Source organism: Chrysoperla carnea, chromosome 1 (genome assembly GCF_905475395.1).
Source record: "Chrysoperla carnea chromosome 1, inChrCarn1.1, whole genome shotgun sequence".
In the NCBI taxonomy this organism is placed as follows: domain Eukaryota; kingdom Metazoa; phylum Arthropoda; class Insecta; order Neuroptera; family Chrysopidae; genus Chrysoperla; species Chrysoperla carnea.
The window spans coordinates 100,472,066-100,494,261 of NC_058337.1; the positions used below are offsets into that span (position 1 = coordinate 100,472,066).

Sequence of the window (22,196 nt, forward strand, 5' to 3'; positions counted from 1 at the left end):
ACAAGTAGGAATATTGTGAAGTTTCTTCTCCTACTATAAACATGAGACATTCTTTACTTGCTCCCATGGTGTGTATACTATTTTTCTGCTCTACGGAGTCGGAAAGAAGAAACTTCGTTTAGCATATCGGGACATAAAATGAGACTTTCCGCCCGGATTTAAGAAATTATTAATTAATATGTAATAAAATAAAAAAAATTAGTTATAAATCTCACCGAATCTACTCGCTCGCACCGATTTGACGAGTGTAAACGAACTCGAGTCAAATTTGTTTTCATTCGAGTACGAGTTTGACAAATTCACTCGTAAAAACATTGCTCGAATCGTATCACTATTCTGGAGGTGAAAGCAGTTCAAAATAGCACAAATAAAAGAGATAGCACGAGAGTAAATAACCTAAAAGAAGAGTAAAAACACGCAAAATCCCATTTTTTTCAAAATTAACAACTTTTGTATAAATCGTTTTTATTTTATCTCAATACATTTTGGTATATATCAGGCGAAAAACAATTAACTATGTTAGTTGGTATATCTGTTGTTTGGTATGTGAATAAAACTCATTATATCTTATTTGTGTTATTACTAGAAAATTTTATCTAAATAAACTTGACCTTCTAAAGAAAATGACTGAACACATTACTTATAATTAGAAAAAAATAACATACATTAATTTTATTTATGTTAAAGATATTTTATCTTGATGATAAAATATGTACTTTTTTTTTCATACATTCATTGAAATTTGTACCTATTGTCTGTCTATTCAATTTTAAATGTTCGAATATCTTGAGAAGTTTTATAAAAATATGTCCTTTTTTTAATTAACAGGATGTTAGTAATTATTTTTTATTTACTATTAATTGATTTTCCTAGTAAAAAGTCACTAAAAAATATATTTAGGCCAAATAAACAACGCTTTTTTGCTATAAAGCCATTTTGATTACGTAATATTGGCAAAAACAACAGTTGTGTATGTAATTATTATATGTATAAATAAGTTGATAGTGATATAACCTTCAATTACTATGAAAGCATTTACCAAATTAGTATTTAATGCATATTTTATTTGGTGGCTCATCATGGCTGCTCTTGTTTTAGGTCACGTGATATACAGATTAAAATTTACGACTTTTAATTTGATTATAATAAAACAATAATGTGCTTTTATGATTCAAAATCAGATTTTTAAGTATATTTCTACCTAAATTTTAATTTTTATCAAATTTCATAATTTATTTTTAACTACCGAAAGAACTTTATTATTTTTTATAGTATAAAGTTGGTAAATTAAAAATTTTTTCCTTTAACGCTAGTTCAAGACCCGACTATTTTATTCTGCACTCAATAAATATGTATGATATTTAATGCAATTTCTATATGTTGCTGTTTCTATTCTGAATTAATGTATTGATTTTTTATTTTTCAGGTGAGTTCAATTCTAACTACTTTCAATTTTTCGTAAAGGTTTGTGAGATTCACATTTTTATTTTTATTTTGTTTACATACAATATTGTCAACATTTGAATTAATTTATTAAAAAAAAACTGGTCAAGTTGAAATCGCATGGAGAGAGTAACGCTATGAAATGCTCTTCTAAGACTTACTCCTGACTGAAATCTAAGATAATTTAGTTAATTTTAACAAAATTGTTAAAAAGTTCTTATATTTAGGTTTTTGTGATCTTAGAACGCCAAAGAATCGAAATTTACCATTTTAAGATAGTTTCATAACTTACCCGTGAAATTAGAGCATGCAGTTTAATATCAGCCATTTTTAGAATTTTTGAAGCTGTAAAGACGTGATTTAGGAATATTCCCTTAGCAAATTGTCACAAGAGTTAGTCTGATTTCAGCTTCCACTATAAGAATTATATTTTGTTTTAATAACAGCTCTGCTATGAAAATAAAATTCAATTTCTGCCGCACTTCGCTGCTTTCTTGCGATATAGCGAATATCTTCAGAATATAATTTATTATTTTCCCTTGACCGGTATTTTATGTTTGATCCTAGTCAATTTTTTTGAAATATTCGATATTTGAATATTCGACAAACATAGTAATTTTTCGAATGAATCGTGTCGATAAAGATTTCATATTTCTTTCCTGTATAATAACATATGTAAAATGTATAATAGACAATAATTATTGCAGATAAATTATAATAATTGAATTTGATAAACACGACTACGATTGCAATAAGTATAGTTCATTTAAATAAATTGAATTTTAACTTATATATAATTTAACAAAATAAGTGTTTCTGAATTGATATAAAATATTGATAAAATACTGCAATCGATAACAATTTAATGATAAAAGATTGAAGAGAATGCTGTAATCAAAGTGCATTCATTACTGTATCGTAAGTAATATTAAATATACAATACACATTATTTCTATAGTACAATTCAGTTAAATGTATTCAATCCATCTAAAATATGTTCAATTCAATAAATAAGATGGTCATTGCACAGGGGGGGGGCTAAATAGAAAATAGCGTGGGAAATATCATGTTCAATATGTATTTAATGTTAATAGTCGCAGAAACGAAGCACTGAAGTTCAAAAATCTGCAGTAAACCAATTGGAATGCGGGTTTCTGCATTAGATTCGTTAGAGCATCAGGGAATTTTGTGACCTAAATTGATTTATAAGGAATTGAAATTTACAATTTGCATAAATAATATGAATTGTATGACAAATTTCTCGCAAACTTCAGGAGACGACGGGGATACCGTTTATCCTGGACACTAGGTTCCTTGAAGAGGAACTTATGACTTAAGACTCCAAAAACCAGCGAGTAACAAGTTTAGACTCATTTTTATCACTATTAACTGAATTGTGAATTTAGTATATTTACGGTCAATTTAAAATGCAATTATAAAATTCATATTTTTAATTTCTTACAAATCAATTTAGGTCACAAAATTTCCTGGTGCTCTAAAGAATCGAATGCAGAAAACCGCATTCAAATCCGTCTTACTGTTCAAATTTTCGAACTTTGACTGTTATTAGTGTTTCGTTTCCGCGACTATTAGCATTATTTTCGTGTATGTATGATACAAGCTTTACAACATTATATTCTTGCTTTGCAATTAGTTGTAGTGGGGATTTTGCCAAGCACATTGAATTTATATTGGGCATGATACAAACACATCCTTTATTCCAGCTGTTCAAACAAGTAAAGTCTCAAAAAAATACAACCTAGGTGAAAGTTGTGAGTACCAGTAGTTTTTTTGGATATAAGTGTTACTTAAAAATTTAAATTTTAAATATTACATATTAAATTAATTATGGCCTATAGGACCCTTAAAGCCACTATAGGGTCAAAAATTTTATACGATAACAGTTTGGAAGTGATAATTTTTTTTATTGGATACTATTAATCATGAAATATTATTGCCGAATTAAAAATTAGGTGATTTGTTTTTAAGTAACACTTGCTTTACTTGTCTTGTGCTAATTAATAGTATTTTTTATCCTTTTTCCATTCAGATGGACTCAATAAATTTTGATCGTTATTGTACAAGAAAGAGAATATTTTTAAATGTTTTTCTATGTATATAAATATAATGTCAATTATAATTTTATCGCACAGTTGTGCGAAGAGTTCGTGATATCTCCAAGAAACTCCACCATTATTGAATGAGATATTGGAACGTGATTTATACTATAGTTCATATTTTATTACTTTTTTAGCATACCGTAGCGTAACTCTGAACTACTGAAGACATTATATTAATATGTAATGTCTTCTAATGTACTTGTTATGAAGGATGTTTTAGTTTTTGCCAACTGAGGTAAAAGAAGCCTTTTTTTTTTTTAAATTAATTATAAATTCAATTTTGATAAAAAAATCTTTGAATAAAGTAACTATGATAAAAAACATAGCTTTAATTTTAGAACGATCGATCAAATAGTTATCTATAGGTTGTTCCTGGTTTAAATTATCTCGGATATGCTTCGTTAAGGAGGTATCGATTTATTAAGCTATACAACCGAAAGAGGGACTAATAACGAAGTAATCTGGGCAAAAAAAAAGTTGTAAAACAAACCGTGGATATGACCTTAAAAAGCCATAACAATTCTCAAACTTTCTGATTAAATTATTGTAAATATTTTCATTTTACTAATGTTAATCGGCCAATTTCATATTTTAAGTTTAAGATTATTGCAACCGTAAGTATTTCTGTATGTTATTTTTTAAATTGTAATTATTAAGCCGATTCAATAACTCACCTTACGAGATAAGAGGGAGTGTAAACGTTGCTTTTGAATCTAAGCTAGTTTGCTTGATCCTTAATAAAATTTACTCAAAAATTTATTAGATTGTAAATCGTGGGAATTTTGCAGTACAAATAATTTTCGTATAAAGGTTTATATAATTTTTTTTTCTATATTTTAAGCTAGCTCGGGCCTTAAATAGTACCATGCAAATTTGAAACATTCTGTATATAAAACAACATTCATGAAAATGAGATAAGAGCTGTTATTAAGATTTGGGAGGTGAAATTATTCGTTAACTAGACTATAAGAAATTTTTAAATAGTAAATGAATAATAATTCAGTTTCTATCTTTACATTAAATTCAGAGGTTGTTCACAATTGCATTGCACACACTTGACTGATATTTTTTATAAAAATGAAATGGTATCACGACTTACGATGAACAGTATCACTAGTGTAGAAAATTTAAAATTACAAGTTTATTTCCTTATTATTATTTCTTATTAAAGATAAATTTATCATTCATTTGTCATTTATTCTCTGATTTTCAATGCATTTCACCGAAACAATTTTTGCATCTAATCTTTTTCATTTTAATGATGTAAAACGCAAAATAAGTTCCATGTTTACTACACTATTATCGGGGAAATATTTCATAGTGATGAATTTTTATAATGAACTACCTGCAGCGAAAATGTTTCGCTTTTTAATGAATTAAATTCAAATAAATGCCATTCTGTCAAAATCCTACACTGACTGGTATAACACCTGGCAATGTGAAGAAGTTTTTTGCAAGACGGCTAGAAATATGATATTTCTTCTCTTTGAAATTAGACAAGGATGAATTGTTTTCAAATCATTTTAGTATGGCTGTAATTTTAATATGATTTTTAATTTTATCATCATATTCCTATTTCCTCCTGGATTTCTACAACCGTCTCTATGATTCATCTTCCAGTTTCTGATTCCCTGAATCCAAGACTCTAAGTATCTCTTACTTCCACATCCTCTAGCCTGCTCCTAGGTTTTCCCTGTTTTCTTTTCCCGCAGAACTTCTTTTCATATAATTTCTTAGACTGTCACATTGCTTCCATTTTAATGACTTGACCAGCCCACCTTAGCCTATTTGCTTTTATACAGTTAAAAATATCCTCAACAAATTGTCAATCTATGCATTTCTATTTATTTTCCATACGTCTTCTACTTGCGCTGCGCTGCATATTCTTCTTATAATTTCCTTGTCAAAACATAAATATATTAGCCCCAGAAGGATTGCCATACTTTCTGGGACAAACACCAGGTTTCCGTGCCAAATGTCACCAACGGTCTTTGTATAACCTTAAACTTTGTAACCCTGGACAAGTCATATATTGGCAAAAATAAGCTCTATTTTCACTCACAATTCTTTTTTCGAATTGATGATTTATTTTGTTCTTCTCTAGCAGTTAAAGTATTTTGCGATGTCAAAAAATTTTAAGAGATATGATTTCCGTCTTATTATACATTCAGGAACCGGAAAACTATTGTCCATACATAAATTTCTATATAATATATTTTGCAAAGGAGCCACAAAAATGAGCAATATTCTTGAATTCTTCAAGTAGCACCAAAAATTTTCCCGGCAAAAAAAACCTATGGAGGATTATTTTCCCATTGGGCTAGAAAGGGGGAAAGATTTTGAATAGTTTTCAAAAGATTTTCGGATTACGTTCGACTGATGCTCCAAAAGTTGGCATGGACAATAACTTCCAAATTTGACAAACAATTTGTCAATTGATATATCTGAGTGACTTAATCTGTCACAAAAGCTAATCTTTATAAAGTTTTCAGACCACTTAAAAATCAAGTACTCTTCTGGGCCCGATATTTTTAGAACACGACTAACGAGGACCCAAGACCTTTACCCGGCTATTAGAGCCTTTACCCGCCTTGTATGATTATAAGACATTGTTTAATATAAAACACTCATTTTATTTTTACAGATTTCATTTCGAACATGCCAGAAATCACACATATTAACGTACAGATTCGAATATCTTGGCGTTGATTCAATTTGTGATACCGATGATAGATAGCCTCTCTTGTTGCGAAATAAAAATTTATACATTCATTTCATATAAATATTTCATTAAAAGAAGTCATCAAATTCTTTGGTAATTTTTCAAATATTTTAACGAGTTATTTAATAAAGAAAATCCAATTAGTTGATTTGTTAACTTTCACTAAAACGATAACCCCTAAAAAAAAATCCAACGTTATACTTAGTAGTAACTCTGTTAGAGGTTAAGTAAATTACTTAATTGTTTTTTAATTTAAATTGCTAAAATAAATTTTTTGTCACTCGACATTGGCCATGATCATGATTTTAAATATAAATGAATAGAGATCTACAACCTTTGCATGTTCACTTACGTCTAGTTTATTTTTAAATTTTATTAATACACTAAGGTCTGTAGTTCATTGCATGATCGGTCCTATGTATCGGTCAAATATTACACTGAAAAAAAATTAAAATAATGAAAACCCCATCCCGAAGTTGGCCTTTTCATATTGAAATAAATTAAAAATACTGTAGGGAATATTCATGAAATTTAAATTTGGTTCAAATATTATTCTTCCGTAACTTTAATGACTGGACATTTCAACTAAACCATTATTTTAGTAATTAATATCTTTTTAATTACTTAAAATTTATTAATAAAAGTACAAATTCAGTAAAGAAATTTAAAAATTTCTAAAAATGAAATTCAAATTTTTATACGGACGCGTGACATCATAGTAGCTTGTCAAAGTTGACATACTGTATGATTAATTACTTACATTTTATATGGTATTTCATTAAATTATACTATTCTACGGCTTTTTATTAGAAAACTTAATAATAACCAGTGTAAATTCTGTGTTGTAAATTCATTGTAAATTATACATTGTACTGTCACCATAGACAGATCACGTACTTATATGTCATCAACAGAGAGCGCCAAAAAACTGCGTTTAAATATCTCAAAATTATAATGTATTTTAAATATTTTTTTACACTTAAATACAGCATTTTTAGCAGTATTTTTATTTTTTACCTTGTTATAACTTTTAGGAACCGTGCGTTTTTTTGCCCTTTTAAAGCTACTGCACTCGTAATTTTCAACAGGAGGAATAACGTGGAAATTTATATGAACCTCGTATACTAAAATACTACTTCATTAATAATTTAATGAAACATTTTTTTATCAATTAAATGATTGATTATTTCTCATTCAAGGTCAGATATCAAAGAGAGAATTCCGTTATTTTGACTAAAAAATAGACATTTTTTTGAAAAAAATTCAAATAAAGAATGCAATTATTATTAATTAAATTTCTCTTACCCAATTTCATGAACTAGGTAAAATTAATACAATTACTGTAAACTAACTGTAAAAATAATCTAAAAATAATACAAAGAATTTCATTACAACACAAAAAATAGGTAATTACCTAAAATTACAAAAAAAAAAATTTTATTCAATATACAATTATTATAGTTTAACAGTACAGTTTGTTTCAGATAAATTGGATCACTTAAACTATCCAATATTTTTATACCATGTATATATGAAATATACATAGTATATTAGGTTTAGTCCCAATTTTTTATACCATGTAAAAGTATATGAAATATACATAGTACTTACATTAAGTTTTTATACCATGTATTAAATTTATTATACCAAAAATTTAAATATCCCTGGAAAAAAGTTAATTTATTTCAAAAAGAAAGGGAATACATAAAAATTGCTAGAACAAATATCAATTAAAAAAAGAAAAGTCGATGGATTAACTTGAAATTTTGGCAGATCGTTGAAGTTTTAGCCAAGAACGTTTATGTCATTTGTATCCCAAAATTCCCACTGTAAAAGAAAATGTTTTGATTATTAAAGAGTTTTGTATCTGTTTTAAGAGTTTTTTTTTCGTGGTATCTCCTATAGGCCTAGTCCACGATCTTTTTCTTCTGTTTAAGTGCATCCGGGTGCATTTAAACAGAAGAATCATAGACATCTGATTATAATAAATATAAATACTTATTATCTATGTATATATTATACCCAGCTGTCTACAATGAACTAACTGATGGCCTATGAGTCATACCGCTATTACATCACAGCAAGGCTTACCCGCGTTTTAGGTCACGTGATATACAGTTTAAAAATTACGATTTTTAATTTTAATATTTTAAAAGACAAAAGTGCTTTTATGACTCGAATATTTAAGTATATTTTTACTTTTTTCAAATTTCATGATTTATTTTTGACCAACGATAATACCCTATTGTTGCGATATTAACGAAATCTTGTACATAATAATTTACACACATAAAAACTTTTGAGCGTTTTACCATTTGATTCGTTTATTGTTTAATATAGTGCATACCTTTGTACACTTATAAATAATATTTATATAATAATATTAAATTTTGCTATTTTATGAAATATAACAAAACGTTGTTATCTTATCTACACATAAAACATTATTTGTGAAAAAGTAAATAATAATGCTATTCTATGGATTGTACACTGTACTGGTGCCTGTGACAAGATTTCATTTTGTAACCATAAATGGTAAATCATTTATGCCCATTTATAATGTATCAACCATATATTTTATTTTTATACTACGGCATCTTATTACATACCAAACATGTACAAGTGAATACAATTATATCAATTTTTATTTGTTAGAATGAGAGGAGAAAGTGATTTAAAAAAATATCATTTCTTATCTATGTAATTTTGGTCGTAGGTAAAGTACGTTAATTTTTAAAAGCTATAAAATCAAACAGAGAACATGATTCTTCTTCTATCGGCGTTAAGGCTGTAGACACACGATTGAGATTTAGGTTGCAAACCAGTTAGAAACTACTTAAAATTCATCTTTATCTATGTTAAAACGCATAAAATTCAACAAGATTCAAGGGGCGGGCTTCGGCATTGGCTCCGCGTTACAGAAAATAACATAACATGAATTGTAAGATATCTTACAAGAAATAATTGAATTAAAAAACCTAATTTGGAGGGGGAATCCAATTTTCCGGAGGGGTTGTAATGGAAAAATTGATGTTTTCCGATTATCTCCGTGGGTTTTAAGCAATTGAATATAAAAAATCGCATCTTTCTGGCATGTATAGAACCGAAAAAGGTAATTTTGTGGGTTTTTTCACTTTTCCCAGGGGTTGCGATATACGTAATGAATTTTTCAAAGATTTCTGCTAATTTGACTTTATTCCGAGTTGATTGGTAAAAATCCCATCTTTCTAGCATGATTAGAATAGAAATATTAAATTTTGGGTGATTTTTCGATTTTCCGGGGAGTTGCAATGAACAAGTTGCAGTTTTTCAATTTTTTCCTTAGGTTTCACGAAACCTCCCGTAGAATAGAAAAAATCGCATCTTTATAGCATGTCAAAAATTCTCTTAGAAATTATATAGATCAGTCAGTCAGTCAGTGAGTGAGTCAGCTTCATATGGGGTTATATAGTATTTTAGAAATGTTAGAGTCGGAGCTAGGGCAGAAAGATAGAGGTCAGTTAATTGGTAAGCATTTTTTTCAAAGTTTCTCAATTAGCTTATAATAAATTTCTATACATTCGAAATTCGCGCAATTTACTTGCTATTGAATTTTTATATTGCTAAGGGAAAAAAAAAGAAGTTTCGTTCTTAAAAGGTTTTTCAACTTACAATTAGTTTTTTTTCCACTTACATAAAAATTAAATCAATTTGTTGGTCTGTGTTGTCTAGGAGAGATTTCTGAAAATATTTTTTCTAGATATATTCTAAAAATATTTATGGATGTTAGTGAAATTTTATACTTACATGAGAAAATTTTTTTACAACGTCAACTTTGTATTCCATTGATCATTTATTTATAGTTATGTAGGCGATTTTAAGTCAGAAGAAACGCGACACAGATTAATTAGTATACTTTACTTAATCTTTACTGTCATGAACATTACATTTATTTTGGATAAACCATTTGCCCATAATGAAGCGTAATTTCCGTTATTCTTTTTATCTACCCTTTTGAGAATGGATAAATGTAAGCTTGGTAACAAAGAAAATTGAGGTTTTTAATCGGGACTCGAATTTATGGGAATCACGCTTTTCGATTTTCGTGATGAAAATGGAGTGTAATTGTTAAAAAATAAAACCATTTGTCAATACTATAACCAGTTTTGAGATGTTCATATTTTTATACCATGTTTATATGAAATATAAATTGTATATTAAGTTTAGTTCCAAGTTTGTAACACTTAAAAATATTGATGCTACGAACAAAATTTTGGTATAGGTGTTCATAGAATCATTAGTCCATATTCGATTGTCTGTCTGTCAACACGATAACTCAAAAACGAAAAGAGATATCAAGATGAAATTTTTATAGCGTACTCAGGACGAAAGGTCAATTGGGTCTTGGGTCCGTTCGACCCATCTTGTAAATTGTTAGAGATAGAACAAAAGTTTAAATGTAAAAATGCCACTGTGTGTGGCTATTTAACAGTGGGTATCTTTTTTTATTTACGTGATGTCAAAAAACAAATGATTGCGTCATCAACACTGTTTATGTATGGTATTTCAACAATTAACTCAGTCGATTGTTTGTTTTCACTTGTTTCTATTAAATCAAATTCAAAAAATATACTCCTATATTTCTTGCAATTATATTTACCCTACATCTTATCTCAGATTGTATCTTGGCTTGCAGTAATTTAGTATTTTAATTAATTCATTTGCAAGTTGTGCACGAATTTAATGCGTTCTAAAAATGACCGGATAAGTTTCGAACCAATCGAACATCAAATATAGGTAAAAATAAAATTAAATATAGGTAAAAATACTTAACAATGAACAAAATTAATTAATTTCATGATTCATAATTTGTTATTCAGATACATTTAAAAAATGTAAACAAGAATTTTTTTATTTTACAAAATAAACTCATTAACTTTTTTTTAACAAGGAAATGATAAATAAATGTATTCAATAGGAATGCGTGAATAAATGTGAGGCAAATGAACACAAAAAATTGTCAATAACACATAGGTATTCGGCTTTCATTATGCATAAAATAGTACACATAGGTATTTGATAGGAAAAGCAAAACATTCCACAATGACTATGGAATTTGGTGAATAGGAGTCCGGTAATGTGCTTTTTCTACGAAATGTACAAGCTGTTTTTAACCCACGAAACAAAAAAAGGGAAATTATAAGGTTGACCGCTATGTGTGTGTGTCTGTGATGCAAAAGTAATTTGCATGGGTCAATTAGTAATATTTTATTACAACATAATAAATATATTGTAATATTAATCAGTTTTTATTATTTTTTTGAAAAGTAAAAGTTTGTAACGGATGAAATAGAAATTTATATGCAATTTATTTGAATAATAAATAATATTTTATTACATACTCTATTTATTATTAAAAAAGAAATTAATTAATTAAGTTACTAATATTTATCTAAAAATGGACAAAATATTTAATTTAATGTCAATTAAAATAAGATATTTCTTGAATAAAAAATTATTTTTATGGTCTTCAAATTTCCAAATGCCTTAATTAATATTCTGCAAATTATCATAAATTAATGCATTAAGGTAGTACCAGCATGAAATCACTTTTCGACAGATTTGGCCGAATTTTTTTTCTCGGGTTTATAATAGCTTTATTTATGAATTCCTAAAATTTCATAATTTTTGACCGTTTAGATCGCGAGATATTTAAAGACAAAGTTCGCGATTTTGAGGGTCATGTCCCATTTAAAGCATGTAAAATATCCGGTCTCTCCAACTATTTTTTATGATATTATTATATATTGAAGAAAAAGTAGAAAAAAATGTTTATACAATAAAATTCTAAAAAAAAAATTTAGAAATTAATTTTCACTTTCGAGATATTAATTTTGACGTAAATTGATCGAAATTGGGACGTTGGCATAATTATTTCCCATTTTAAACGGTCAAAATTTCTGAAACTTTGGGAATTAATAGTAAGCATTATTAAATTCTTAAATTTAATTTTTCGTTAAATTCTGTCGAAAAAAAAATTGTACCATTGCTTTAACATAGAAACTGCAAATACCATGCTGGAAATACCTTAACTCATAAACTTTGAAAAAATTAAAATATACATTGTCAATAATTTCTATGTAAATTTTACAAAAAAGTTTTGTATGAAAAAATTTTGCATAATAAAATAATTTTTTATTTAAAGAAGTTTTGTTTCAATAAGATGCGTTCAGCCTACAATCTCAATACACTATTTAAGAATGTCTTTCCACTGACTGAAAGTAAATTGTGCACTTTTTACACAACGATAAAAAAAAGAAAGTAAAGATTTCTTGAGTTAACGATTAATTTAATAAAATAAGTATTTGACTTCTTAAAAATTAAAGTTTAGCAAGAAAATATTGTCTTAAATCTAAGTATTTACTTGCTGCCATGTTGACGTAAATAATACATGACGATGACGTTTTAAAAAAAGTTATAGGACTTGTAGAAATACTAATGGAACTTGTACAAAGAAATCATTCCGAAAAAATAGTAGATAATAATATTAGGTAACTCGAAGTTGATTAGTTGTTCAACAAGACAGAAAATAAAAATAAAAATAATACACCGTTATTAATAGACTAAATAAAAAAAAGAGTGTGTGTACTTATGTACACGCGTTAGAAGTTATACTTCTTTGGCGTATGAAAAAAATTTAAAATAACTCAAATGCAGTAGTAATCGACAATAAATATTAAAATCAATCAAAAAGATTTTGTTAAAGATTTGTCAAGTAATCTGTAATATAAATTAAAAAGAGATGATTAAAATTATTCGATTCGATTCACAAAATGATAAAATATTATTATCTAAAGTAATAAATAATAAATAATTAAATTTTATTATTATTTGATTATTTGTTAGAAAAATAATAAGTTCTTTAGAAATATATCTATATATTATACTTACAAAATTAACCTCTAATATTTGAAAACACTGTAACTGTACACTGTACTGTAACTATATTCAGTGTTGATATATTTTTTTATTATTTCAATTCTGTGGCTAACTTCACCATGTCGTTCGTGCGCGCGCAGCTCACAAATTCACTCTCATCAAAACGCGCCAAAAGAAGTATAACTTCAAAAATAAAATTAATTGAACACATTATAAATTTTTCAACATTGTTGTAAATAAACGCCATTTATCTATCTATTTATGTTACCCAACTAAATGTATATGTTACGGGCAATGTATATAATAAAATATTAGAAGTCCTTGCATATCGTCTTATTAAAATATTTGATCACTCTCCCATTTTTCGATTTTAAAACATGTCAAAAAAACCACATTTTTCCATATTTTAGTCGTTTTTTCATCTGGCCGCCATTTTGTGAAAAAAGGGGGTATCTAAGATCTCATCATACCCATTAGAAAACTTGTACTTTCTAGGTTTAGATTCATTTGTTTAAAAATTTTTATCACACCCTGCCGGTATTTAAGGTTGAAAGAGTGAGAAATGTTATCTTTACAATTTTTATTTACAGCTATCACAAATTTCACGCATCATTACAAATTTGTCCCCTATCTGCTAGATTTTCGAAAAAATGTGTCGATTCCGAAACATTTTTGTCGATTACCTAACGGATTTGGTCCAAATCTAAAAGGTGACGTTAAATTTGGGTCAGCTGTATATAAGCTAATTTTTATGGTAGAAAATCGTATAAAATCAAGAGTGACTGTATAAAATTTTCCCGTTTGATCTCTTTTGAGAAGAGGGGAGAAGACCACATAACCGTTATGATCTGATAATTTTATAAATACTCCAATCAGCTCATTCCACCAGGCTTTGTCAAAACTCTGACATGTAATAAAAATATCCTAGAGGTTTTGCTTTGTTATCTAGACTAAATAGTAAATAATAATCTATTTGTTTCTAGGGTGAGGTCAGACTTACTCAGGTTATATATAGTTAATTTGTGTATACACATGATTGGTTGCGTTGGTGGTTTCACTAATTGAAGGTAATTTTAGTATAATGTGTTTTACCTATACTGATGGATTATGTAAATTCATTTCAGATATGTATTATCTATTTTTAGCACAAAAATTTATATTAAGCTAACAGAATTTGCATGTTCATAATTAAGAAAAACATTAATTGAATACACTTACAAAAATGTTTAATTTTGTAACATATTTTTCCGGGTATATTCTTTATATTTTTATTTTCTTAATTCCAAAATGTTCTTAAGATGATTAAATGATTTTAAGGAAATCATTACCACAATACTTGAGGAGCTATACACGGTAAGAAATTCTATGTGTTTGCTACAATGCTGGTATGGTATTCGTTGTGTGCGTAGTCATGGTAGGGACAATAAAATCGATGCCAGCGATTCCAGTGAAAAATCTTGGCGATAAAAGAGGCTATTATGACTAATTTGCAATTCTTTACATGTTAATGTTATAGTGAATGTCAAATTAAACTTATTGAAAACCCAGGTTTTTTTGTGGATATCACTTGGTTGTATCCAAGTTTTTTTTGTATATTTTATGCGGTGTGTAAATTATTAATTTCATGAAAGTATAATTCATTAAAATCTACTGTCTAATGGCAGATTTGTTTTCCGCTACCTATCGGCTAATAAAATCCTTCCTGGAGCTATTTTAATTTTGGGAATTTATATGTCCACCTTGATTGGGGTTAATTTCATGATCTTAGTAAAGCTTAATATTATGTATAACATTTTATGTTTATTAATGGATTTTTTCTTTATTTTGCAGGTGAGTTACTTTATATCTTCTTCCAATGTTTCATCAAGGTTTGTAAGTTTTCCAATTTTGTTTTGTCTGCAACAAAGACTGGCAATGGAGTAAAAAACGACGGGTTGCACTCTGGGAGTGCCGGCAGAAGTGAAAACTTGAATATTAACGTTGTGCATTTTTGATATTTTGGAATGGTTAGGGACTAATTTTGCACGAATTGCTTTAATTATCAGTATAAAAGTACTCTCATTTATGTGGTAGAATACAATATTTATTTATTGCGCTGTCGTACACAAACATGACAATTTCATGAACGAACATTTTTTACCCATTACAAAAAAGTGTATAACGCCACTAAAGAAGCCTTCACTTAAAAAAAAAAAAAAACAAAAAAAAAAAAAATTTATTTTTAATAAAAAGGCAACCGCACACAGTGTTCCCAAGCGGTCACCCATCCAAGTACTGCCGGTGTACTGACTGTGACATAGTCGTACGCTTTTTCGATCAGGCCACGTGTCCTGACGCGAGTTTAACATTTTTTACCCATTACAAAAAAAGTGTACAACGCCGCTAAAGAAGTTTTCACTTCAATAAAAACATAAGCTAAGTTAAATAAATTAATTGAATATTTTTAATGTCAAAAAATTAGATAACAATAAAATAAAATAGATTTGCAACGCCCTAAAACAACCAATAAAATATTAAAATTAAATCTAGATAGAATTAGGTACTACCCTTAAAATTAATATCGAAACCGGTCCACCTGTTCTTTTGGCAAGACAATTATAGAAAAATGTTGATCGTTTTATAAGGAATAACTTTCTGGAAAGTTTTCATCTATCTTTTATCAGTTTTGAACATAAGTTGATTTGTTAGCTATTTTTCTCTAAAGTTCTTTCTGAGATGAGACGAGGCATTGGTAATTTTTAATAACCCTGTATCCATACTAATATTATAAATGCGAAAGTAACTCTGTCTGTCTGTCTGTCTGTTACTCTTTCACGCCTAAACGACTGAACGGATTTTGATGAAATTTTGTATGGTGATAGATGATAACCTAGAAATGGTCATAGGCTAAATAATTACGCCATCGTTCTTAGGGGGTAGGCAGTAGGCAGATAACTAAATTGAGTTAGTGATTTTTAGTCGTTTTTGTTGGGACTTTTGCTCTTTCACGTCTAAACGGCTGAACAGATTTTGATGAAATTTAGAAAAGGTAATAGATGGTTACCTAAAAACGGATATAAGATCAAAATGATGACGTCGTCGTACTTAGGGGGTAGGAAGTAGGCAGAAAACTGAATTGAGCTAGTGATTTTTTTATGGTTTTTGCTGGGAGTTTTGCTCTATCATGCCTAAACGGCTGAACGGATTTTGATGAAATTTAGTTAGGTGATAGATAGTAACCTAGAAAAGGATATGGAATATGGGGGGAGGGATGAAAGTGGGAATGTTGCCCAGCAAAGCGGGTAGTTCACAGCTAGTATTGTATAATACTTGATATTGATGAATGAAATAAATAAAATACAGCGACCCCACATTAAAAAGACACACCGTACCGCTGTCAACGGAGTTAAACAAATTGAATGTTAATTTGTATTGTACATAAATTAACTTGATACTCCTTCTCCATTTCCATCACATATGATAGAGATAATGACGTAATCATTATAATTATTATCAAATTAAATGAAAGTCATTTAACAAGTTTAGGTATATAAGTATAAATGTAATGTGTAGTATTTTTAAAGTCAAGTAACTTGTTTGATAGCAGTTTATTTAGTTTAGTTTTGCTTGCTGATTATTATTATTCTATACAGATAAAAACTCATTATACCATGTATATGAAATATATCATAGTATATTAAGTTTAATCCCTAGTTTGTAACGCTTAAAACATTGATGCTACCAACAAAATTTTGGTATAGGTGTTTATAAAATCATCTGATTACTCCATTTTCGGTTGCCTGTCCGTCTGTCTGTCAACACGATAACCCAAAAACCAAAAATGATATCATGCTGAAAATTTTTACAGCGTGCTCAGGACATAAAAAGTGAGGTCGAGTTCGTAAATGAGCAATATAGGTCAATTGGGTCTTGGGTCCGTAGGACCCATCCTGTAAATTGTTAGAAATAGAACTATAGTTTAAATGTAAAAAAAGTTCCTTATAAAAAATAAACAACATTTTTTCGTAAACATCACTGTTAACCCATGAGGGCGCAAATTGTATAGTATGTATGGGAATCCGGAATATCAGTCATGTATGTGTGACATGTATGTACGTGTAATGTGATAGTGTAATCAACACAGTCTGTACATGGTATTTCAACAATTAACTCAGTCAATTGTTTGTTTTCACTTGTTTTTATTACAAGGAGAAATTTTCAGAATGCCTCTTGGCTATTTTATTATGAATGTTGTGAATCGCGTCATATTTATTAATAAATATATATATGCTTTACGTCGGTATGGTTCAATTTTATTTGGTATTATGTAACATTCATAATGTGGAATCAGGGTCATTTAATGGGAAATTCATTACAACTAGCCAAAAAAATTTTATATTTGCTTATTAGTTAAAGGGCTTAGGATTATTTGTTATAATAATACTGCAGAACCTAACGTCTTTTCTACAACCATTCCTAATTTTAATTTCGAAAACTGTAATAGTTAAGATTCCATTAGTAATACTCACATTCCTGGCAAACATCAGTATGAATTAATCTACCCAGTGAAACCTGTTTTATAAGTCACTCGAACAGGAGTGAATCGACTCGATTTCGGAGTAGCTGTGCCAGAATGTAAATTAAATTGATATCGATTGGATTTTTAAACTGTATTTCAACTAATATAACATAATGTTGCTTTTTAAATTCAAATTCAATTGCAATAACTTGTGCACTTTTGTTCATTTAGAGAGTACACATTTTTTGGAGAGTTCACATGGTTTACTCGCTTTACATTCTAGTAGAATATGATTTAAAACTTAAAAAACCATCAACTTGTAAATAAATAAATATTAACAACAAAAGCTTTTACTTTTAGTGCTAAAAATTAGCCTACTAACATAAGCACGTGAGTAATCACTCTTGTGGTTGCTTGCCATCTTGTAAACTTTTAAGTTGCTGTCCTTGTTTTGTGGATAGCAATATTTCTCCAGAAAGTGAAGGCCTAAACTAACTAACATCCTACTCTATTAAAGGATATATTTTTAAGAGAGATCTAGTTAAAGAACACAAATTATAACACGCCTTGTCGGATACATCATTAATATCAGTTAATTATACAATATAATATGAATATGTTAATTAAAACAACTACTCATACCAATATTTCTTACAACTTCCGGCCATAAAATATATTCTATTATTTAAATTTGAATATTTTAAGAGTAGTAATAATATACCGTTTAATATCGACAATATATACATACATACATCTCTATCTCTATCTCTATCTCTATATATGTATTATAAATGCGAAAGTAAGCATGTTGGTTTGTTTGTTACGCTTTCACGCTAAAACTAGCGAATGGTTTTTAATGAGACTGTACAGCAATATAGCTCATACTTCAGATTAACACATGAGATATAATTTATAAAGATATATTAATAAAAAATATAAAAAAAAAAGTGTGTGTGTACTTATGTACACGCGTTAGAAGTTATACTTCTTCGGCGTAACAAGATAAAAATCTTTTTAAAAATTTTATCTTTTGCCTTATTTTACATTTGTAGAAAAAACGACATTAACAAAAGAAAATAGAAAAAAGGTATTTAATACATTAAAAGTTTTATTATAATGCATTATGTAGTTAAATAAAGTTTATTTAATATTTAATAAAAAAATACTTAAATAAAGAAATATTGTGAATACAGTTGTCAGTTCTCACGCAAACATACGTAGATGTCCTTACTTTTACTTTGTTGGTACCTTTATTTGAAAAACTAAAATGTTAACTATAGCTAACTTCATCATGTCGGTTTTTCGTGACGGTGTGCGCGCGCATCGTAAAAATTTACCCTCATCATTTCTGCCTAACACGCCAAAAGAAGTATAACTTCAAAAAATTAAATTAATTTGACATTTGACATTACCATAAATTACAGATTTCTGTAAAAATAGTCAATTTAAAATATCACACAGCCAGCCATCTTTTCTCATTTACTCAATGAATAATTACGACTATTATACATTTAAAAAAAATAGAAAACCATACATATATTTTACCTGTGTAAAACAATCCTTACCAATATTTCGAGTGTTATAGAAAGGGGATAAGCGAGAGCAATCTTTATCAATCCTTACTTTTAAACCCAGCGAAGCGGGTTTGTACCACTCTAGTACATACATACATGTATACCTTTTTTTTTTTTTACAATGACGTATGTTTATTAAACTTCCTAAAAAAACTAAACTCATATTTATTAGAAAATTATATGTCTATTGAACTATGAAATTATATTGTTTCAATTAATTGAAAGTGAAATTTTTATATTAATGATCTTGATCGTGAAACATCGTTAATTTACGGTTAATATATATTTAATTATTTATTTATGTATGAGAATTCCAGACATTTATACATATGAATAAATTTAACGAATGAAATCATATATAACTTCATCTCTTGTCTTATGTAATCCATATTTCACTCAAAGTTTATTTCATGTAATTTGAACTATTTTAATTATTTCAATTGTTTTTATTAAATATAGAGACAATCTTGTTTTGTTTAACTACCTCGTTTAAAAGATAAGAAAATTTTTCCCTGCAGATGAAAAAAATTGCAGCCTTTAAGCTTTTATTCCACGGAGTTACGGTATATAAAAGTAAAACCGAAAATTGAAAAAGCTTTTTCTCAAACAAAGCAAAAAAATTACATACGGGTAAAAAACATACGGGCTAAGACTAAAAACACATCCGAGATAATTAAGTACTTGTGAACTGTTTACCAATTAACTTAGAAGCTCTGATTTTCTTTTTTTTAAATTTTCTTTATGATTAGATAAGGATTAATAAAATTGAATTTAAAAAAATATATAAAACAAAGGAAATATAATGGTTTCAGCAATTTTTTAATTTATGAAAATTATTATAAATCCAGATTTTAAATGATAAAACCATAATTGAATAGATAGGAAAACCACAAGGATTTGTATGATGTCATTGTACTTGAACTTTCCAATAAAATAATTATGCCACGATTCGATGGGTTTTGTTCTATATTTCACCTTGAGTTGCTTATATACAATTCTAATTTTAGTATAATCAATTCAAATTATGATAATCAACTACAAAAAATCCTAAAAATAAATCAACACTGTAAGAAAAGTTACTAATAAGATACCACACATTTACTTCCATATATACCATAGTTTTTGAAATATTGATGCCTAAAGATTTAGAGAAAATCACTTATAGAAGAAATAACACACAAATGCATGTAATTTCATCACTTTAAATGTATTTTATGGAAAAACGAGTGCCGCTATAATTGTTTTTATAGGAAAATATTTGAAATATCCCTGCTTATAAAGGGCATTAATGGCAATGCATATACAAGACAATGCTAAATGTAATTTTTACGTATCTTCACATAAAGGGAAATAATTTTTAATAAAGAAGTAGGTATTTATAAGCTGGATATATACAACTCTAAATATTTTCTATTCAGAAATTTCGTAAAACTGGCATGTGCCCTCAAATGGTTTTAGAGAGCTTGGTCGTTAAAACACTGCTGTGTTAGTTATCCTAGAGAAAAAATTAAAACTTTTCGGTATTCACCTAAGTCCTAAAACATATACTGTGAATGCCACGAAACTTGTAAGTACATATTATATTCTTAGGTACAAGACATCAATGAATATAGTACGGCCATGAAAATTGGCCTGTCTTGCTTTTGAAAAGTCACTATTAAAAAATGTGTAAAATGCATTTACTACCCATGCCAACTACAGCTCTGTGTGAGTGATTGTCGCATTTCGCTGTATGAGTTTTAGACAGCCTTAAAATCTAAACCAAACCCTAAAAATGAAAAGACCTCGAGAGGTAAAAAAATACTTGAATGGCTTTTGTATGTCGAGGAAAAAAAGTAGGAAATTATAAAACTTGAATTTATATATGTTATAATAAAAAAAAATTTGTTTCATAATTTCAATTGTTTCGACAAATTTTATTAAAAGTGATTTCTTTAAAAAAAATTTTATTACTTTCAAAAAAAAAAAAAATGCTTTAAAATATTGCATGTTTATTCGTGGGCATCCCATATTTACATAATAAAATTAGAGCTGTGGGTAAGAGGTTTATGTGGGTAAGATGGATTCGCCATTTTTATGCTAATGTCAAGTAGACAAATGTTTTCAAATACTATTTTAAAGTAAAGGTAAGTTTTTACAAAATATCATTGATCTTTTTTCAAATACTAGTTATAGTTCAGTAAAATAATACATTGTGGTATACAAAAGGTCGGGTAGTTTTGATTTTTTCCTATGTTGTTAGTGTTAGGCCCATGACTTAAAATCCAAGTTTTCCACCTCGGGGTGCCAAGGCGCGCCGCGGGGCGCGCCACTTTTTAATGAAATATCGAAAATTTGACCATTCCTAAGTGAAATCTCGCGAACGGTTTATTTTACAGAAAAAATTATTTTAATAAATTAAAGGGTAATAAATTTGTGACAGTTTAAGCCCAACACCAGGTTTGTAGCGTAAATAATGGCTGAAATACAAACCTTCAAAATAAACCAATTTTTCAAAGATTTGTGAAAATCGTGATTTTTTAAAAATATTTCCACAATATAATTGTTTAAATCAAACGCCGTATAATTTAATTGTGTATGTTAGTTTATTTGCTATAAAAGAATAAAAGAAAGTATTAATAAAATTATGAAAGAAAGAATGAAAAGTGTGTTTGTAGGAGTTATATATTAACATTTTTTTTATCAATGAATGTCCTATTTAGTTAAAACAATACAGTACACTTTGGAAGTATTTGTTACAAATAACGATAACAGTATCTATTTAAAGTTTTCGCATTTTTGATGGGCCAGGGTGGAAATGCTCAAGCTCTGCCTGATGCTCCTTGTTCTCTTCATCCAGTGGAAAATTTAACTCTCCTATATCTTCATGTTTAGAGTTATTTATTGACGCCAGCATGTCGTCTTCGTCTTCAAAGCTCCCC

At 28.2% G+C, this 22,196-nt stretch overlaps 1 protein-coding gene across 6 annotated transcripts in view; it reads left to right on the forward strand.

Moving 5' to 3' along the window:
• The window catches only part of LOC123295303 (actin-binding LIM protein 3), a 118,758-nt gene that overhangs the window by 31,269 nt on the left and 65,293 nt on the right, over positions 1-22,196 (forward strand). The window lies entirely within an intron of this gene.